Source organism: Taeniopygia guttata, chromosome 2, assembly GCF_048771995.1.
Source record: "Taeniopygia guttata chromosome 2, bTaeGut7.mat, whole genome shotgun sequence".
Lineage (NCBI taxonomy): Eukaryota > Metazoa > Chordata > Aves > Passeriformes > Estrildidae > Taeniopygia > Taeniopygia guttata.
In genome coordinates this window covers 81,594,056-81,615,288 of record NC_133026.1, presented here as the reverse complement: position 1 = coordinate 81,615,288, position 21,233 = coordinate 81,594,056, and the positions used below count along the sequence as shown (strand labels likewise).

At 38.1% G+C, this 21,233-nt stretch overlaps 1 long non-coding RNA gene across 1 annotated transcript; it reads left to right on the top strand.

Annotated features, from left to right (window-relative positions):
* Positions 1 to 309: 309 nt before the first annotated feature.
* On the top strand, positions 310 to 9,184 carry LOC140682371 (uncharacterized). The gene is made up of 2 exons (XR_012054001.1): positions 310 to 4,439; positions 8,854 to 9,184. It is a non-coding gene; the product is annotated as an uncharacterized lncRNA (long non-coding RNA).
* The last annotated feature ends 12,049 nt before the right edge of the window (positions 9,185 to 21,233 follow it).

Here is a 21,233-nt window from a genome sequence, read left to right as displayed (position 1 = left end):
TGGTATTACCATAACATCTGCTGTTATGAAGTGTATCATAATAGGGGAGAGCTCCGCTGTGTTATATAGGCTCTAGCTTTTCTCTCTCTGTTAATTGCTCTTTGATTTTAGACAATATTTTCAATACCTTTTTGATGTGATTGTAAGACCTGGAAATGTATTGTTTTTAAAGAAATGAAATCTAAAATAACCTCAGAACTGTATGCAATCAAGCAAAAGGACCTTTCATCTCTGTGTCATGTATTGTGATAGTTTGATGAAAACTTGAGTTCTGACATTGCTACTGCTGCACAAGTCAAAGAAAAGATTTCTCATTTAGCCAAAGTGGAAATTAATCTTTAGCACGTTTATAATCTTTTCTCATCACTAAAATATCTATTATTCAGACATAATATTTAATGAATTCACAGAAAAAAAATTGCATTCTAAATACTTTGAGATGTGATACTTAGACACTGCCTTTTATTCAGGTCTTTTTGAATAGTTTAAAACGTAATCATATTTTATTGTGCTAACTGCTCGCTTTGAGCTCATCTAAATGGTAATAAGGGAGAAAGTGAATGAATTTTTTTTCATTAATTTTTCATGGTTTCCCTAAGTATTGAACCATTTCCTTAAAACTTCTCTATTGATTTGTGCAGTCATTTCTGTGGATCATCACCACCCATGTATTGAATTAATTATCTTTGCAAAGTAGCTTTTTCTTAGAGGAAAGTCTGAAAATTTCCTGGACTTTTCATATCAATGAAGAGCAAAGCTGACTTTAGCCTCCTCTCTGAGATCATCTTCCTGTAAAATCTGCTTTCTCAGATTCCTCAGATAAAACATTTACCATGCCTAATTTTGTACCATGTACCTTGCTAGTTCTAATGCTAGAAAAATGCTTCCAATTTTTATAATCTTCAGTCCACTTAATTGCTAAAATACCAGTTCATTAATTCCTTTGCTCTTTGAGTAAGAACCATGGAAATCTGTGGCTATACCTATTCAATTTTGAAAGCTCTTTTTAAGAAGCAGTCTGAAATGCTATCTCAGAGATGCAACTGGGCCTTTTCTCACATAAAATAATGACTAATATACCAATCTAAAATATCAACAGTGCTAATTATGAAGTAATTATGATTGCCAAGCTCATCCATCACCATTTCTAGAAGAATACCTTTCAATAGATGCCTCCAAAATTAGTAAAATTCCTGACTTTCCTAACTACACAGCATGGTTGCACATTTTCCAAATGAAATAATTGCAAACAGTAGAGCATTTTGGCCCTTGGTAGGCCTCTGGAAGGGGTTTTGTTTGGTGGAAAGACAAGAGAAGATGCCAAGCACAAAACCTCTTTTTGAAAAATCCATTTTCATCAGCTTGCTGAAGAGCCAGTTTCAGAATAGGGTGAAAGGCTTGCTTCAAAGCTGATGTTTCTGAGATGAGATGTCATGGACCATAGGGGAGCACAGGCGCTTTGCAGTTTCAGTATGGGTTTACAGGAGCTACTGGGAAGTAGTCATTTCTACCAGAAAGTAAAAGCCAAAAAAAGAGAGAAAAATGTAAAATAGTAAAAAATCCAAGTGATATGTGTATCACCTGGACTCAGTGAGAATATCACCAAGCTTTAAGGAGAGATCTCCACAGGCAGCAGAAGGAAGAAATCATACCTGTGAAAGCCCTATATGGATACTGAAATGACAAATGCTCTTGTAATATGAGGCAATGCAACCCAGAGCAGAATCATGTAAAAACAGGTTCCTGCAGTTCAGCAAAGGCACTACACATCATCCGAGAGGCAATAACTGGCTGTTCATGTACCCACATTCAGTTCATAACCTGAGACACCCAGAGAGATTTAAGCCAATATGTTGAGCATCGCAGCTGTAATAAGCTAAAACTGTATTTATGGTCTGTTATGAAGCATTGATAGACAAGTGATGCATACCTGATCAAGTGAGCTTGATTGCTTTCTGGTAGGTGACATGCCCATGGTGAAATATTAGGCAAAAAAAGAAAAAAAATTATTTAAATCTTTAAACCAAAATATCCTCATGATCTTTCCAGAACATTTTTATCCTTTTTGGAAGAACATCTTCACAGATTGTTTGTAATTGCAGTGAAACCTGAGGGATTTATTAATATAGAAATTGAGTTAGGTACAAATAGCTTAGCATATATTTTGGATTCTTTCCTATTCTAGACAATTTGGAACCTGATAGATTAAATTAACCATGAGGAATGACAGAAGAAACTATCTTAAATCACTATGGGAATTCAGTTACTAAAATGATGTAATAGTCTTATGAAAATGTGTATGATAATGGGAGCATCCTCTGAGACAGTTGCATTTAACTCTGATATGATTCATTCACCATTTAACTTCTTCAAAATATTTGATTTGACCTTGGAGTTCTTTCACATTTGAAATATTTGTGCCTACAGTTCAGGTGATAAATACCATTCCTTCAAAATTGGTTAAATGTTAAATATCATGTTAATACAATATTTCAAATATATTTTATGTCATGGCTGTTAACTAATAAAGACATTGAGGGAACTTGGAACTATAAAAAGGAAATGTTTAAAACTATTTAAAAAATTAAATTCAAAAATCTTAGATATGGTTTCCAGTTGGTAAGGAAAACAGTCCTTTCAGGGACCTGACAGACTTTTTGAATACTAAAAAAAAAAAAAAAGTAAGCACTATAGGGAAGTGTGTGTCGCAGAACAGATGCGTTGTATAAATTGAATTAAATTAGGCAAATGGGCAAACAGAATCCATACTGTAGATTACAAGGATAAGTAATGATAAATATCCTAGTTTTTCTCAGAAGAGTTTAAACAATATCTAGCATTTTGATATAGAAAAATAATAAGAGCTAGGTACATGTGTAGTGTACCTGCAGTGTACGCTCTCCTTCATTGTCTGCAGCTAAATTCAAACATTCAGTCTACATTTATACCATTTTCACTGTGTGCACAACACAGTTCTTGGATCAGATGGGATAGAATTTCTCATAACTATCCTTTTAATCATGTCCTTTATCATGTTATTTAGTCCTGACCAGGACTAAAAAATCCTTTGAGCCTTTTAAGTAGAGAATCTCACAAATACATGCTTGCACTTGAAACTATTTTGGAAAGGGGCTGATGCAGCTTGCTGAAAGTCAAGACATGGCAGAGTTGCAGCTTTTGCCTGTTCAGTGGTTCTGCATCTTCAAATAGGCCATTTTAAATTCTTAAGTTTAAAGTAGCATTGTTTGGTGCTGTGCTGGGAACTGGCAGTGCTGAACTGCCCAGCAGGCTTTTCACAGGGTTGCCAGCACAGCCTCATGGTACAGCAGAGCTCTGGCTGAGAGCAACTCCTTTGCAAATGCATACGCTGACTCCTGTCCCCTCTGGATTACAAGATTTTTTGCCCTGGTCCTATCACAATTAATAAGTACAGCAGTACATGTAACAGGAGTGCAATCTGCAGCGTGCCAGACTTGATGTTTCACAGCCCAGTGACAAGCACGCATGGCATAGGCTCCGAGCACAGAAGACATCATTGGGTATCTTAGAAGACTGCATAACAAAGAAGAGGACAATGTGGGACCAAACTGTAAAACAAGGACTGTGGCAGAAAGCATCTTGGCAGAAAACACCCATGTTTCCCCAAGGAAAGAATTAGCTGGCTTGGTCCAAGTCAGAGCTGTGTGGATAACCAGAAGATTAAATGTCCAAACAGGGAATGAATTAACTTTGCAAACAGATTTGAACAATTACACAAATCATCTTAATTTTGAACACTGGAATTCCCAGGCTACATAAGCTTGGGCTCCTGAGCATGCCTTGATCTGGAGAGCGAGGGGAAGGCTTGTGCACTTGACATGATTCTAAACCAAGGTCAGTTCTGCTCAAGCCTCCACGGACACAGAAAATTATGCATGCTCAAGACCTAGGTCCTACGTATTCAGAAGGTTTTCAGCGCACAACTAGATTTTGATGCTGCAAGTAGCATTTTGGCGTAATTATCAGCTGTCATTTAAGAAGGAGGAACATTAGGTTTCTATGCTTTTCTAGTTTGAAGATGGTTGAATCACAACTCTTTACATTCCAAGAAACTAATTTCTTCATTTCAAGGACCTTGAAGTGCTCCCCATCCACAGATGTATCTACCAGAGTCATGACCCTAAAGAGAGGCAGAAAAAAAAAAAAATTAAAATGGAATATGACTCAGGCAAAAAGAAAATTCTTTCTTGGAGACAACTGTGAGTTGCACTTGTTAAACTATTGTTATAAGACATAATACCTTCAAGTATAAAATCACCCATGAAAGAAAATGAAAAACACAGATTAACAAGAGTAAAATGTTAGAGAAATACAACACCTTATGGATTATCCTTACCTCAAGAACTGGAGAAAGTTATGGAGATTTAAGAGGACTTTCTTTTAATCCTAACCAAAGACAGGTGGGTTTTCATAATTACTTTCTGATATTTCATCACTCTCACCTAGCTCCTTCATCCCCTGCATTAGTATTTCTATCCATTCTTACATCAACAAAATTTACTTAATAAGTTTTCTGTCACAGTGAACCAGCCATGACAAACCAATAGCTTGTCAGATCTATTAACAGATCATGTGACTTTTTAAAATATATTAAAAAAAAATCTTTTTTTCACTTCTAATGCGCAGAGAAGGTAGATGAAATTCATTCGCATGCTGCAAAAACCAATTCTGATAATAATTAGGATTTTAGGTTGCTTTATTTGCATGCATATATTTCCTCTAATCTGGAAGCATTCCAATGTACTGATTAATTGAGTATAAAAATTTAATTTGGAATAGACATGGAAGGAATTATTAAAAAAAGCTAACCTTGATGACCTTATATAACATTAATTACAGTTGAAATACACAAGTTATGCCTATTAACAAGTAAAAATTTTATCATTTAAAAATCCTTGTGCATTGCAACATTTTGAACTCAATCGTTATTTTCAACATAGAAAATTTTAGATAAATCTTTCTATGTTGAAAGTAAAGAAAAGCAGTTCTGTACCCAAGGCAGGAATCACAAAATTGCTGCGTTTTCATCACATGAACTATTTAATCTCCTAAGTTTAGAATTCACTTGCGAAAACAGTTATGAGCATACCAACTATCTTTGTCAATTCATGCATTTTGGATGAAATTAAACATTTCAATGTATGTACCTGTAAACCCAAACCCCTTCAAAAGAGAAATGTTCTTCAAGTTTTCTGGTTAGAAACTAGTACAATGCTAGGGATATTAAAGAAAAATGTAGTGAATGAATTCCTCTTTCTATTCTGCTCATGTGTGCAGCTTTCACTTCAGTCATTAAATCATAGTGTCTTGATCCATGAGTTTTCTTTCCTTCCTTCCTTCTGCTGTCTGCCTCATGGGAGAGAGGAGTGGGTGAGGGATTGGGTGGGTGTTTGGCTGCTGGCCAGGGTTAATACAACACAGCAGCCAGAGAGCCACTGGAAGTGTGCACACTTAACTGAGGTCTGCATCCCAGACTTTTGCATAAACAACTTCCAGCTTTCCCTATTAAACAGCATTGCTGAGAGGGGTTTTTCTTGGCAGAACCAGAATTCTGTGCCTTGTTTTCTGGTTGTGCCTGGAGATGCTGCTTGCAGGGAAGCCACAAGCAAAGAATATGGACACACATAAGACCCTTCACTGATCTGTTCATGTCCCAGGTGGCCCCTGGGGCCCAGTGCTGTTCTTCCCCATAAAAAGGCAGAAGAGTTGGGTATTAATAAAGCTGATTTACAGCCTACTACACCTGTGGCTATATACCAAATCAGCCAACTGGTTCACTACAGGAAACACCTCAGGAGTGATCTACTATCGTGTGGACTTATGCCATAGTGCTAAATATGCTAACTGCATTTTGGTTCGTGGAGAACCATATTCTGGGCTGCATTAAAAAAAAAAAAAAAAAAAAAAGTATAATCAGCAGAGGTGATTCCACCTCTCTGGTCTTGTGATACCCTACCTGGAGTCCTGTGTCCAGCCTTGGGGACCTCAACATAAGTACATGGACCTCTGGATTGAGTCAAAGGAAGGTCTCAAAGATGATCAGAGGCCTGAAGCACCTCTCCTATGAACACAGGCTGAGAGTTGGGGCTGTGCAGCCTGGAAAAGAGAAGGCTCCAGGGAGAGCTTGTAGCAGCCCTACAGTACCTGAAGGGAGCCTAAAAGAAAGAAGGAATTTTTACAAGGGCATGGAGTGACAGGACAAGGGGAAACAGCTTCAAACAAAAAGAGAGTAGGTTTGGATTTCATAGTAAAATAAATTCTTCACTCTGAGGGTAGTGAGGCACTGGAACTTGCCCAGAGAGCTTACGGATGTCCCATCCCTGGAGGTGTTTAAGGCTAGGCTAGATGGGCCCTTGATCAATTTGGTCTAGTGGAAGGTTTCCTTCCCATGACAAAGAGACTCGGTCTAGATGATCTTTGAGGTCTCTTCCAACACAAAACCACTCAATGATTCCATGATTTTATGACTATGACTCTGAAGGCAAAGTGCAAGCAAATCACAATGATTTAGTGATACACACGCTCTAATAGTAGCTTCTGTTTGGAATATTTGCTTCTGTAAATTACTTAAAGACTTTATGTTATGGTATCTCTATTTCCATTAGTATATTGCTGATTAAATTTTAGCACTAGCAGAAAAAAAGAGCTTTATGTTTGTTGCTCTCTGGGTAGCACTTCAGGTTGAAATATGCTATAAAAATTGTGCTGAGGTTTTCAGGCCAAAAAAGGAGACAGAAATAACAAAAAAAGAGAAACCCTGCCAGTCTGAATTTAGCAACACTCCTTGATCAACTTCTTTCATCAATATATAAATTTTAATTCAGAGTTTTCAAAGCTTTTCTGAAATTCTACTATAGAAAGTGAAAACTGACTAGAACTTTTAATTCAGCTATTGATTTTCTAATATATAAGAAAGCGTAAAATTGTCAAAAAGAAAGAGTTAAGATCCATTACTAGTGCCTGCTGGTGACAAAATAGTCCTTTCTATAACTATGTAAGAAAGTCGGGCAGGCAGAACTAAATGTTGAAACAGTCAGAACTTCATATAACAATGGCAAGTAGGGTAGCGGGTGAAGCAAGCAAGCTGCTGCAGGGATGCACTAGAGCCAGTCTCCCTGTACATCCAGCCAGGACAGTTTTGCTTTAGGTTCTCCATAAGTCTCTAAACTATTTGTTGTCTGAAATTTTGTGCTGTTGTTAGGATTTGTGCGGCTCAAACAGTCCCGTGGGCAGGAAGGAGTCCCTACACCTGCATCCTCTAGGAGGGATCTGCTCCTTCTCAACACACAGGGTCAGCTGCATAATAACATTACTGAATTAACGATAGATTTTCATATATCAAATTGATACACAACAGGTCCTTAGAAACCAGATAGAGATTGTTATTTAGACACAGTATTTGTTTTATTGTGATCTCATAACTAATGCTTTAGCAGAACATATCTGTTCTCTAGGATAAAGACCTTGGTAGAAATAAAGTATCTGATGTATGGTTCACAGATCCCCTGCCCCCTAGTCATTCTGGAAAATCCTTATGCCATTTTGAGAGATGATAGGTTTCAAAATTAAAATCTAAGTAAGACAAAATGTCAAAGTAGCATATTAGGACATAAATATTATGTGTGAACACATGAAAACAGTGTAACAGTTTGATGAGGAAGTTCTAGTCAAATCAAACCTACAAATATGAATTATACACTTTTTTTTGTTTTTGTTTTTTAGAAGAAAATTCTTATTTTTCCTCTTGAAATGCCAAGACAGATAATTTTTTCAGTAGTCCACCTGAAGCGAGTTTGAAGTTGAGGAACTGAATGGAAATGCACCTGTGGTTCCTGCCCCAGTGCTGCAGCACCTTGCTGGGAAAGGAGGTGATGCCTCTGCTGCTCTCCTCCTGCTGGCGAGAAACCACCGGAGCGGGACGCAGCCCTAGGGCACACTGGGCCAGACTGATGGTGCAAGAGCCAACTTTCAAGAGAAAACTGGGAATAATTGCCTCATCAGGGAGAGTGAACCTGGGAAAAATCCAAATGGTGTGGGGAAATGGGAATAAAATGACAAAGAGTTACATAAAGATGAGAGGAGAGCCTTAAGTAAGAAGAGGTCGTGGCCCAGAGGATAATAACACCAAAGGACAAAGGTACAGAATGGTGAAAGACTGAACAAGACTTAAGATATCTGGCCAGTATAACTCAGCTCTATCAAAATAGGTGTAAAGTCCACTCGTTGAGCCTGCCTTTTCAGTGATTAAGTCAAAAAAAGAGGAAAATTGTTTTTTTCTTGCCAGTCGCTCTTTTGGGACAATTAAAATGGACCTCTGAAAAAGTTCTAAACTTCCAAATCTGTTATCACACAAGTTACTAAATAGATATCACAGTTCTGATACTATAAAAAAAAATTCACAGTGAAGCTGTTTTAGCAGTGGAGCAGCTTGCCAAATGAGATAGTGAAATTTCTATCATTAAAGATGTCAAAGATGTCCTTGTTTGGATGTGGTTTTGAGCTACCTGTTTTAGCTTAGTAGTGCACTTGCTTGAAGCAAAAGGCTTGATGGAAGACCAGCAGAGGTCTCTTCCAATCTATATCATCCTGTGAATGCAACATGCATTTTCTGAGGGAGCTTCTGGGGCAGTTTCTATTGGAAGAGGAAAAAAATCTAAAACTTGCATGCACCACAGTCAAACAGACAAAAGTTTTCCTTAGACCTGGCATTCCTTCTCTTCACAGCCTTGGTTTGATAGCTTCTAGTAAGAATTCTTTTAGACCCTTTTCAGTCACAGCTTTACACTTCAGCAATGTGATCTCTGCTTTCTGTAGGTACTGAACTGACTTGGGCTGTGCAGCAGAAAAGGCAGCTTTGTCAAGACCGTGTTCTGATTCATTGCAGCTACTCAAGTCAACGAAGAAAGCTTTGTAGGAAGAAAAAAATTTCCTTGAGGCCTGGAGAACTAGAACTTATCCATGCTAGACTCACTGACCTCAACACACTGCCTACTCAGGGTAAATTTTTGACAAATGCTTTCCTAGTTTTCAATATGTACAGCTTCCCATCCAGGATCTATTTAATGGAAATGCTGGGCACAGGACAAAAAAGCGAATGCATCTAAGAATTTTTACACAAGTAGAGATTAGGTGAATTTAGAATCATTCAATATAGAAAAGAAATAATTGCATGAGATAGTATAACAAAGTCTATAATATCATGATGCCCTAAAAAGGTGAATAGGGAATAATTCACTATTTTCAATAAGAACTATAGTAAACATCAAAAGAAATTATCAAGCTGCAGATCAGAAGCAAGCAAAGGACTTCTTCCACAAAAGCTGTAATTAAACTATAGAATTCTTTACCCCAGAAAGCACCCCAGAAAGCCATACTTGCCCAAATATATATATAATTCATAAAAGCGATTAGACAAATCCAGACAAGGTCATCCATCAAAAGTTATTACAATCAAAAAGGCAGATACAACCTTTGAATTGGGAAGTCCCCCAAAGAAGTGTTTTAGCATGACAGCATCCATTTTTCCTGTTGACTTAAGTGCACTCAGGCTAAACTTTGTCATCTATTCACAAGGACTACGCAAACAGTCTAGGCAGAAAACAGCTGGCCTGTGCCTGAAAAATAGCAGTGTTATCTGCTTTGACCAGATGCAAAGAGAGATCCTATTATTTAAGTAGCCCTTCACTTTACACAAAGGGTATGACATGTTGCAAAACAGACTCACTGCATTGCTGTGAATCCAGTCATACTGAAGCCCAGGCCTTGGAATCCTGCAGCAGAACCAGATATAATGTTAAAAAAAAAAAAAAAAAACAAAACCAAACAGAACAACAAAAACGTGGAAATGTGTTATCAAAATAGAAGTAGCAGATTTGGGAGATTGAATTTACCACTGCATCCAAAGCATTTCCTGTTCTTTCTTTTACTGAAGTTGCAACTTGGATAAAGCTTTTTTATTTACAATGGTAGAACTGAAGAATAATGAAAAGTAGTTTGTTTTCACACAACAAGTGGGTTTCCTAGTATTTGACAGAACAGTATCACTCTGTACTAGCCCTGTTCTTATTCTCTTTCCCAAACTTTCAGTTCTGGCTCCTGATTTATGTGAAACACGTTTTTGTCTTCACACTTGGAACAGTAACTGTCAGTTTTACTGAGAGTTTTCCATTACCACTTTAGTAAAAAATTTACTAAAATTGCAAAGAAACAATTAAAATGCTTTCCACTAATTTTTCCTCTTGTATTTTGGGATAGGAGAAGTATTGTTTTGCCTAAACAATCACGGTTTTCCACATATGTAAAAGCTTTTGCAGCTTCAATATACAAAATTTTAAAAATTCCCATACTTAGTATAAATGACTTGGTATTTTGATATCATGTTCAGTTTTCTTGCTGCTACTTTGAACCATTGCATTGCACTGTATCCCCAGCTCAGCAGCAATATTCCTCTCAAAGTTGCTCAGGGGCAACTAGGAATGAATGAAACCAGAATGTTTGGGACCTGCAGACAGAATCTAGAAGGAGTCTGTATCTCTTCTCTGAGGTATAAAGACTGCTTTTAAAATGGGGTGGGACTGTGGATAGAGGCCCAGTATCCCTCTTACTAGTAAGCAATGAGAATTGAAAATCTATCAAAGGAACAAAAATTAATCCCAGGAGGTCCACATTTGCATTTTTGGAGTCACGTATCTTCTTGTGAGTCTAGCTCTAGGTGACAAAAGGGCTCATCTCTGACAGTGGCTGTTCAAAAGGTCATGGAGGTAACACGTTAGAGAGACATGCACCCTCACACAGGGGTAGTCCAGATCTGTAGCAAACCAAGAGTAGTTATTAAGTACATCAATGACATTCCATCGTGCTGCTGACTGCAGTGCTGCTTCTCCTGCTATGCTTTTCTCCCTGGCAATCTCCTCCAAATGCCAAAGCATCCAAAGAATTTGCTGGGTGTTTCCAGCTCATTTATTTCATAGGACCACAGGCCAGCAGACAGCCCTGTCTGAAGCTGTGTAGGAAAAGTTTTTCTTCTCTTCACTGGAGCAAAGGTTTCTTCACTGGTGTGAAGCATTCCAGGCAGTGTTACACCTGCAGGATTCAGAAAAGCCAAAACCTGGTGGTATTGGTGGTCTCATGCAGAGCAGACAAGACCATGGTTGACTAAAGAACGGTGCCTCATTCTGGCTTGGATGTGAACCCAGGCATTACTGTACAGCATATTCTCTGAAGAGCGCTTCTCATGCTAGCTCCTGGGACCCAGAAAATGCATCTCCAGAGTCCTGAAGGAACTCGCTGATGTAGTTGCCAAGATCAACTATGATTGATGGTATTCAAAAAGTCATGGTGGTCAGAGGAAATCCCGGGTGACTGGAAAAAGGGAAATATTTTTAAGAAGGGAAGAAAGGAGGACCCCGGGAACTACTGAAATGACAGCCTCAACTCTGAGCCCCAGAAGATCATGGAACAGATCCTCCTAGAAGCTGTGCTAAGGCACATGGAGGAGAATGAGGTGGTTTGAGACAGACAGCACAGCTTCATTAGGGGGAAATTCTGAGAAAACTTGTGGCTTTATATGAGGGAGTGACTGCATCAGTGAAGAAGAGAAGGGCTGCAAAAGTAATTTCTCAGGTCTTCTGTAAAGCCCCTGACGTGGTCCCTCACAAAATCCTTCTCTCCAGATTGGAGAGTCACATCCAGAAGGTAGTGGTCAACAGCTCAGAGTCCCAGTGGGCATCATTGACAAGGGATGTCCCTCAAGGTGTCATACTGGGACCAGTGTTATTGAATAACTTCATTAATGGTATAGACGAAAGGATTAAGTGCACCTTCAGCAAATTTGCAGATGACGCTGAGCTGAGTGGTGCGGCTGCCATACCTGAAGGATGGGATACCATCCAGGGAGCCTGGATAAGCTCAAGAAGTGGGTGCATGGGAATCTCATGAGGTTTAACAAGACCAAGTTCAAGGTGCTGCACCTGGATCAGGGCAACTCCCACTAACAACATAGGCTGGGGGGGATGAAGAGATGGAGAGCAGCCCTGCGCAGAAGGACTCGGGAATGCTGGTGGGTGAGAGGCTGAACATGAGCTGGCAAAGTGTGTTTGCAGTCCAGAAAGCCAAACATGTCCTGGGCTGCATCCAAAGCAGTGTGGCCAGCTGGGCCAGGGAGGGGATTCTGCCCCTCTGCTCTGCTCTGCTCTGCTCTGCTCTGCTCTGCTCTGCTCTGCTCTGCTCTGCTCTGGTGAGGCCCCACCTGCAATGCTGCATCCAGCTCTGGGGGCCCCAGCACAGGATCTGTTGAAGCAAGTCCAGAGGAGGCCACCAAGGTCAGTTAAGAGATGACACACCTCTCCTGTGAGGAAAGGTTGAGAGAATTAGGATTGTTCAACCTGGAAAAGAGAAGACTTTGAGGTGACTTAATTGTGGCCTTCTAGTACCTGAAGGGAACTTACAGGAAAGATGGAGCAAGACTACTTATGAGGGTATGTAGTGACAGGACAAGGAAGAAAGGACTGAAAGAAAGTAGGTTTAGATTAGCTATTAGGAAAATTTCTTTGCTGCGAGGGTGGTGAGGCACTGGAACAGGTTGCCCAGAGAAGCTTTGGATGCCCTATCCCTGAAAGTGTTCAAGGCCAGGCTGGGTAGAGCTCTGAGTTACCTGGTCTAGAGGAAGATGTCTCTGCCTACAGCAGTCAGGGTGGAGCTTAATGATCTTCAAGGTTCCTTTCCAAACTAAACCATTCTATGATTCTATGGTATACTGCATTTTGTCTATTTAATTAAGCTATAATTAAGACAGACAGTAAACAAAAGAATTATGTTAACAGCAGGAATGAGATAAACTAGCTCACTGATAAAAACAATTGAAAACAGATACTCTTTTTGGTAGACTGTAGCCTAGGCAGCAAGCTGTTGCTTGTAACACATTTTCTATTATTCTCTGAATTATCTGAATCTACAAGAGAGTGATATATGATCCACTAGTTTGTGAGGAGAAACTCTCAGGAGGAAAACTACTTGGATTACAATTTCTTATTCAAAGAATACTTGCTGTAAAATACTTAACATTTTATCAAAGCAGCTATTTGAAACCAGGTGAGCAACTAAACAAGTAGAGCAATTGCTATTCTCTGTAGATTGACAATAAATTTATTAAAGTATCTTTTGATGTGGTCATAATTCCTTCCATAAAACCTCTGTTTTCCCCTTAACATGATAGATGTTCCTCAAGGAAGGCTGAGGAACAGGAAAAGCTGAGAATCCTGATTTCAGTGCACCATTGAACAGTTTAGTGACTCTGCACGTCCAGAGCAGGTTCTGCAAGAGCCAACCCTTAGATTATAGTAGCTCCTGGTGCTTACTGGGTGGCACAGGAGAAAATCTGCTCAGGAAGAGCTCTGATTTCTACTTATGCTTCCTCCAACCTAAATGAGTCCTTTGGACCATTATGAGTTAGACTCAAATGATGAATAAATCTGACTGTCAAAATATTGTGGAAAGTTAGAATGAAGTTAATAAAGAAGTTCAGGTATCTCAGCAGTTCAGCCTATTGTCCTGTAGATAGCAGGGCTTCCTGAAGCGTTTGTCAGAACTGGGCTTTAACTGCTTATGGCAGACGTTTCCAGAGCTTAATTTCCCATTAACCAGAGAAAAAAGGCAATGAAAATAACCATTAGAGAAGAACAAAAAAATAACCATGGCCTCAGGCACAGAAAAACTGTGTGCCTCTGAGACATAACTCTGTCTCTGAAGCTCAAGAGCTGTCAGAAAATAAGCTAAATTAGAGCTTTTGTAGTGCAAGAAAACAAAATTATGTGCCATTTTGAAAGATTTTTTGTTAAATGGATAAGATGCCTTCCATCATTATTTTCTCTGTCTAAACCAACATAAACAGTGTGTAGAGCCCCAGATATTGGCTAAGTACTTAGGTCTACTAAAGTTAATATTTTGGACCAAATGTTTCACTTGATGCAATTATAACACCTGATGGAAGTTCTCAGATCAATACAATGTTATTGTTTCAAAGACACAAGGCAAAAAGAAATTCTCTAAGAAACATTTTATATTGGGAAAAATATATCAAGACACCCTGTTCCCAGTGCAGAAATAAATACATAAAGACAGTCAGACAAGCATATTCTCTTTTATTTGCACTAATTATCCATAGCTCATTTTGTAATTCTACAGAACATTTTCTGAGGACCAATTTATATACAAACATATGAAGTATGCAAACACAATCTAAAATGCAAGAGTTTTCAAGATAGATTTAAGTATCATCCCTTTTGCCTGGTGATTAAAAGTAAAGCAGAATTAAAAGACAGGAACATACAGCCTGCTCTGTCACATACATTTAAAATAGATTCTTCCTAAAGAGATCTGGTATGGGATGCAAAACTAACTGAAATCCACATCACTGTCTGCAACTTAAAAGTGAGCAACCCTCATCATGACAGACAAGTAAAACTGCTACATGTTTTATATTAAGTAAGCTTTTTTTTTTGTGGCAAAATTTTCAGTTAAAAAACTAAGGAACAGCTGACCTTTTAAAAGACTTTTTGTTTACTTTTGCTGACTTCTCAGACTAATTGTGCACTTACTTTATTGAAATCTAAGGTCTTGCATATTTCTATGGACCTTGACTCAGACATCCAAAAAACTAAAAAGTATATTTAAAGGAAACTAACAAGTATATTCAAAGGAATATACTGAAACAAACAACAAGAAAAACCTACAAAACCACCAAGAAAAATGTCCCAACAAAAGAACAACAGTCTTGTGACATTCTTGCTGGGATAAAAGCTGCTAATTATCTACATGTATAAATGGATATCTATTCAAGGCAGTACAAATATGTCACATTAGTATGCATTATTTATTTAATTAAAGTTGTAGATAAAATGGGCACTGTAGTGACCAACCCAACACTTCCTTAAAGGCTTCTGACTATTCTCATAAAATGAACAAACACTGAAGAATACAGACATCAAAGTGAGATTTTTTTTTTTTTTTACTCAGTATAGAATTGATATTTAAGGTTTTCTCTCCTTTAATCAAGAGGATTCTGGTTTTATTACCCTTCACCTTCAACTTCCAAGAATTCACTATCCGATTTTGCCGGTTCTGCAATATAAAAATGTTTACAGATAGAGCTTATACTAAATGCTGTAAAAAAAAAAGGTAAATTTCACATAAAACACAACAGAAGGACAATCACTGCTGTCTTAGAACAATGTTTGTTGTAGTAAAAGGTGACACCCGTAAACTGTTTCAGTGCTTGTGTCTTAGTTATCAGCAGTGCCCACGACTTGACTTATCTATGTAACCAGAGACTCAGTTCAGGGATACAGTCAGATGGATTTTTTATAATCACTAGACAATGTGATAGCACAGAATCATATTCTTTTGGGACAATAAAAAGGGATGTGTGTTTGGCTGTAAGAATGCCTTCCTATGAATATGAAATCACAGAATAACTACTGGACTGTGAGCAAATGTATGCAAATGATTTTCTTCAAAACCGTCTACTCTTCTCACTTGGTTTCCTGCTTGAAACACAGATGACTTCTTACCCCACCAGATCTAGTTTTCAGAGGATGAACAATCTTGTGTTTAGTGAAAGTGCTTGTGGCCAAAATTCTATAGTGAATACACAGAATCATAGAGGGAGGGAAATTTTTCCTTCCATCCACTTGGAATTTTCATTCTTCCAGCCTGAGTATTGTCTTTAGTCCTTTCTTTGTACCCCTTTGGGCAGAATAACACAACAATTGGATTCCCTGAGCCTCTCTTTCAGCTAAACAATCAAATTCCCAGATTCTTGCTTTATATCATGTACTCCAGCCCTTCAGCCATCTCATTCTGGCCCCCTGCTAGGTTAACTGCAGTTCTGTTGTGATGCAAAGTCTATAGCAGCCATTGCCTTTTGATTTATTTGTGCCTCTTCCACCATCCAGCTGTGCAACTCTGAGAAGACCAAACCATAATATTTCTTTTTTTTCTCTTGCCACTTTGTTAACTATGTCCTTTTGGGATGTGAATGCTCACAAGTAGGAATTGCTTCTACCACATGTATGCACCAAGTGTGTTCCAGAGATATCAGGATTCTGTTCTCTGTTGGCTTCTGGGCATTGCTACAATAGAAAAAACAATAATATTTATCCACAGTAAGCACAAAGGGGAAAAAATATTGCAACGGGACAAAAAGAGAATGACTTAACCATAAATAAAAGCCAAAGTATGAAGTGGGGAATGATTTATTTTATTGAGCCCAGCTGGTTATTTCACAGAGCAAAAGCAGAAGTCTGTGGAAGTTGGAACCCACCCATTTTTGCTTCACTACCTGAAGCTGCCCTAATTGTACCTTCCATATCCACCGAATAAAGATGTAGATCTTGGGAATCACATCTCCCAGTTCCTTTACCCTGGAGTGCTCTCTGCAGGATGGGTTTCACCAGAGTCTCTCTCTGGTTGTATGCCAGTTGATCTTACATGAAATGTTGGTGTTGTGTTGTCATAACTATAATGGCTGAAGACAAAATAAAGCTGTAGGGGTGATGTGTCTTTCAGAAGGTTCCTGGGATGCCAGATTTTTTTTTTTTTTTTTATCTCATTGTGAAAAATCTGGATTCTCATTTTTTCAGTTGACTCACTGAATACAGATGAAACCCAATGTTTCTCAAGTCCAGGCAGGATATCTGGGCAGTTGTCAATGTTGTTGTGCAAGTGATATTGATAATCTCATTCATGTAAACAGTGGCCAGATAAGGAATATAAAATGCCATTAAGTGGAGTTTAATGTTCCTCACTATATTGTTTAAAGGGTAAAACAAACTTTTATCAGTAAATGCAACTTTACCTATGTTACTAGTAATTTAGAATTTTTATAAGCATATTTATTTAAAATTTCTAAGTGAAGCAAGCAGAAATTTTGTACAAATACAAAGCACAGTGAATGCGAATATTGTTAGGTGTTACCAAACCTTTTCTCCCAAATTTTTTTCCATAATTTTCTTTTTCTCCAAAGGGTTAAAGGAAATTTTCTCATTTCCAGTTTCTAAATGAAGTTATGGAAGCATATTCTGTCGTTTATATCCCATTTTTTCAGGGTTAAAAATGGGAAAAAAATGTTAAAGAATCATTAGTGGAAATGCACAGGAACAAACCATTAAAATTACTGCTGGTAGAAAAAGGTTTGTTCACTTTCATTTTTTCCTGTTTTTCCTAAATAAAAAGCTTGGACAGTCTCAATGACTAATGTCATAGAAGTAATTAAATACTCATTCTCTATGTTGGAGTTCAAAACCCAAGTTCTTACTTTCTCTTATAGAACATATATTTAAGCTAGTAGAATAAAAGACATGGAAAAATAATGGAATTGCCCTGGAACAAAATTGAAGATCAAATTACTAAAAGTAAATGAACACAAAACCCAAACAGAAAATCCCCTCCAATTCAATTTATTTGCTGTTGAGATTCTCTCAGATGAATTCAGAAATGTGATTCAACTTCTGCCTATTTTAAATTATAAATTTCTATGCAATAGGGTAAAAATTATCTGTGGGGTTTCTGGGTTTCTTTCTCACAGTGTTTTTTGACACAGAAAGGTGTCACAATGAAAATTTTGTTTACAGAATTTTCCTTATTGTCTGGATAAAAACCTGCAGCTTTTCCTTACATAAATAAATAAAATCATACAGTGTTTTTTTTTCCCTTGGAATTATCTAGATTGCTCTAAAAATTCAATTAACATACAGCAGTTGCTTTTAAATTAACAACTTTTAATTCTTCTTTGGTATGCATATGATAGAGTTGTCTGTTTCGTGAAATGAATAGTTCTATGGGAACATCAAATCAATGCTCAGTGATTGCCAAAATCTACAGTAAGTGCTGGTAAATTACTAGAAAAAGAATAGAGAATAAAAGATACTGCTACACTACTGCCATGCAGTTCTCAAACTATTCCTTGCCAACTTCCTCCTCTATACAATTTAACAGCAAAAAAGGCTATAGCAGGATTGGAAAACATATGGACATGGTCAATGGTGAAGATAAAGGGTGTGAGAAGCCTCTCTATGAGAACAACTTGAAAATAACGCTTGCATTTAGGTTGGAGATGACCAAGGAATGGAAAGTACCAAAAAAGACTACAAAATCAAAAGTGCCCATGGAGAGAGAGAGGATACAGGTCGCTGCTTATACCAATAAACCCCTAGGAGCCATCAAATAAGTCTAGTAAGGAGCAGGTTCAAACCAATCAATTGAGAAGGTTCTTCACCCAGTGTTAAACTACAGAACTCTCTTGCCAGCTGCTGGTGAGGACTGATTGTTTGCCCAGCTTTGAAGGAAGAAGGGATAGTGTAAAAAAGATACAGCCATGGAGTGGTAAAATACAGAGGAGTCACTTCTGTACTGGCAAGTTTCCAAGCTGTAATTCCTTGAAGCTGGAAAAGTATTTGGGGCATTTATCACTACATGTTTTCTCTACTCATATATTCTTTCCCTGGGTATCTGATAGGGAAGGCAGAAATATGAGGCCTGTCTGGCAGTGGCCAAAGAACTCCACGTCCTGCATATGCACCCATGCCTTTCAATCTTTCCTCATATCTGTGGTTTTTCTCTGCCTTCTACCAGCCACTGCCAAGGCAAACCTTTAGCCCTGGCCAAGTTCACTGCATTTTGACTTTCCCTGGATTCTGCATTATTCATCGGTTTGTACCAGCCATGCAGAGTCTCTCTGCACACTGAATTTATGCAGCTCCAATTCATCCTCTTGCTCTTAGTGTTGTTTAGAAGCCAACTCAGAGCTTTTACACCTGCCCCAACTACCACTGCCGTGTGTCTGTCTGTCTGATGTAGCAGAGCAGCTGAGCCTTAGGGGTACCTTAGTGGGGTGCTACAGATTCTGCAGGTGCCATTGGGAAGAAAGCAAAGGCAAAGGTTAAGGGAAGGGAGGACATTTATTCTGATTGTGCCCATTTTGTGTGGTCTTGCCAAGCTCAAACTGGTCCTTACTGACTTGTGGAGGGCTTTCAGAAGTGGGCATGCAGGTGCCACTGTGTGTATTCCACATGCCAAGCAGAAATCCACAGACTTCTGTGGGCCCTGGCTGGAGCAACAACTATAGCTGATCTCCCCAGGTCAACACCACAGGTACAAAATGGCATTCAGATTTTTGTCCTCAGTGTGACACAAAGACTGAAGTAACGCTCATTTCCTCCATCTGGACTCACAGAATCATGGATTCATAGAATAATACTGGTTGGGAGTCACCTCTGCATGTTCAACACAACATTCCCCATCTTCCTGAAAAAAAACTTAAATTAAACCAAAGAATTTAGGCTCCAAGGTCTCATCACTCTTCTTGGCATTTCTTGCCAGCTCATGAAAGTTACTTCTGGCTTAGTGTTCTGGCTTCTGTTAAGATTTCTCAGGTGCACAATGCTGCCCACACATTACATGGCTAAGCTCGTATCTAATTCAGATTTGAGAATTCATTTGCATTTAAATGGTACAACAGCCAAAGAATTTCTGTCATAAGGAGGTTAAGGAGTGGATTGCAAAATGGTGAATGCAGAGTGTGTAATGCCCACATGGAGACAGGCTCACATCTAAGCAGAAAAGGCCATTAAATCATTTTAACACAGCAATATTTACAGCTGTGGAAGGCATAAAATATTTATTTGAATACTATTCCAATAATAGGGAGACAGAAAGGATGTTTTCTTAATAAGAAAAATTGAAGAGGTGTTTTATAACATAAATTTATTTTTGAAAGCTCAGAAGATCACATCATATGCGGTCTAACTTTTAAGTGTGTTATTTCAAATGAACCATACCCATGAACGTTACACAATATAATTTGATACTTTTCTATACCATTGAACTAGAGCGAATAAAATAAATTTAAATATAAGACATCTAATTAATTTCTGATCTTATGTGTCTTGTGTGAGGTGATACATTACATGGAGGCAGGATGGGGAGGTAGAGTGATATTCAGAGGCAGGTGTGCTTTGGTTCCAGTACCATAGTGAAACGGTAGTCTTACGTCCTCAGACAGTATTGGGTTGCAAATTTTGTACAGTATTTAGCACTCAGTGAGTGAAAGAGATTCCAATTTATGATTAAATAAGATTCCAGAAGTGTAATGAGAATAGGAAGAAACAAAAGGGGGTTAAGTTGACCAGTGCTGTAAACTTGCATTTTCGAAAGGTATTATTACTCCAAAAGTAAAAATACACATTATTTTGAGGAAAGCCTATAACAAAAGTGAAAGCCTACTTTGAGCTAAAATTATGGGATGCTGATCCTTGTCCATTTGGCTATGTACTTATCTATATGCTTTGGCAAAGAAAGCCCACCAAAGAAAACTGGATGGTAGATACCATTTTGAATTTGTTATTTAATAACCTTATTCAACCAGCTCAATCCAATGTATACCATTCCTTTTGGAAGTTTCCTGCCACTCTTATTCATTTTTAGCTCCTGTGTCAGACTGCCACGACTGCTCCAAGGAGAAAATTATCTTCATGTTAAATTGGTTGCAAACTTCCATGTTGATGAAAACATTAAAGATATTACAACTTGAGTTTAGTATACCATAACAAACTCACCCATAGTGTTATTATTTTAACAATACTAAATGCATTCATACATAGATACTACTAAGTTTCATGAATAATACTTTTTATGCTTCTTTCATCTTCTATTTTTTAGTACTGAATGGCTTCAGGATAAGAAATTTCCTAGAATTCTTTTTTTTTTTTTTTTTTGGCACAGAAATGAGGGTATTTCACAGCCTGTCTACTCAGGTGTGAAGGATGAAAATGGTTTATAGAGAGGGCAGTTATTTCACAGAAAAAGCATATGGGATTTAGATATGCTTTTAACAAAATAGTTTTACAGTCTTCATTTTGCATTCTCTTGTCACAATTGTTGCGCCAAGAGATGGTCTGAAAACTCGCTTTAGCTAAGCACGTGTTGGTTCCACGTTTGTTATTTCAGATGTACCATTTATCTCTTTTTTGTTATTAAGTTATATTGTTTCTTTTCCATTTTACACACTTCTACCACAAATAGGCTTGAATGCCTATGGATCTGTACCTGAGAAGGGTAGCAGAATCCAGCACCCTTGACATGCTCAAGGGTGGGGCTACTATTCAGTAGAACTTGACAGGGTTCAGGGAGGGTCTGGAAGG